This window comes from Poecilia reticulata, linkage group LG11, assembly GCF_000633615.1.
Source record: "Poecilia reticulata strain Guanapo linkage group LG11, Guppy_female_1.0+MT, whole genome shotgun sequence".
Lineage (NCBI taxonomy): Eukaryota > Metazoa > Chordata > Actinopteri > Cyprinodontiformes > Poeciliidae > Poecilia > Poecilia reticulata.
In genome coordinates this window covers 28,874,182-28,875,558 of record NC_024341.1, presented here as the reverse complement: position 1 = coordinate 28,875,558, position 1,377 = coordinate 28,874,182, and positions in this window count along the sequence as shown.

The following is a 1,377-nucleotide window of genomic DNA, read 5'->3' as shown; positions in this document are numbered from 1 at the left end:
GGCCCAGGGCCGCCTGACGTGGCCCAGGGGGGCCCGGCGGTGGCCCAGGGGGCTCAGGGGGGCCCGATGTGGCTCAGTGGCGCCTGACGTGGCCCAGGGGCACCTGACGTGGCCCAGGGGCGCCTGACGTGGCCCAGGGGCGCCTGACGTGGCCCAGGGGCGCCCAGGGGGCCCCGACGTGGCTCAGGGGGGCCCTATGTGGCCCAGGGGGGCCCCTGCTGTAGAAGAGCAGTGCTCAGGCCAGATCTTCTCCTGCAGGGCAGCAGGAGAAGATCTGGAGGAAAAACACAAAGCAGACGCTGAGATTGAAGCAGAGACAGGAAACGCAGATCAGTGACTGAAACCACATGCAAAGTCCCCTAATGTGTTCATGGCTCATGGAGCAGCTGATGCTTCTCCTTTGCATACACACACACACACACACACTCACACACACACACACACATGGACACACACACACACACACACACACACACACACACAAACAGATCGTGGCCTGAAGGCTCGGGCAGGAAGCTCTGGTTGTTCTCTGGTTCTGATCCAAATCAAATCGAGTTTATTTGCTTATTTCAGCTCAAAACACGACAGAAGCTGATTATGAGACACGAGGGAAACATTTCACCACTTCAGCTGATTTCAGTATTTAGTTGGCAAACTAAAATATTTAGTTAACAGACTAAAACTTTAAACTAAATATTGTGGCAACACTTTATTTGACGGGGCGTGAATAAGACATAACATCTGTCATAAACATAAATAAGTCTTTATGAATGTTTATAACGGTTGGCATGAAGTGTCATTAGGTAAATTATGACACTTTTAATGCAAAGTTGCTCTAAAAGTTGCATTGAAAGTCCATTAAAATGCCAACGTTGCATTAAATTGTCATTATTTAACGAATGACACTTCATGCCAACCGTTATAAACATCCATAAAGACTTATTTATGTTTATGACAGATGTTATATCATATTTATGACACTGTTATGTCTTATTCACACTCCGTCACATCAAGTGTTGCCAATATTGTTTTGGCAGTTTTGCAGTTTTCTGGAAGTTTGTTCCAGATTATTTTAGTGGTCAGATCTTTGAGCTGCAGTGTTCCAGGTGGTGTTCCAGGTGGTATTCCAGGTATTCCAGGTGCAGGTCGGTTCTCACCCTGTCTCTCCTCCCCCTCCAGGTTCAGACCTCCACCACCGTCGTCATGGAGACCACCTGGACCTCAGACATCACAGGGACTAATGCGACCCCCCAGCCTCCGACGCCGCAGCTCAGCCAGTCGCCTCCCCCCTCGGAGCCCGGTATTCCCACCTCGGAAGCTGGTACGTCCCCCGGCGGCAGCAGCAGCCCCAGCAGTGCCCCCCCCTCGGAGGCCGGT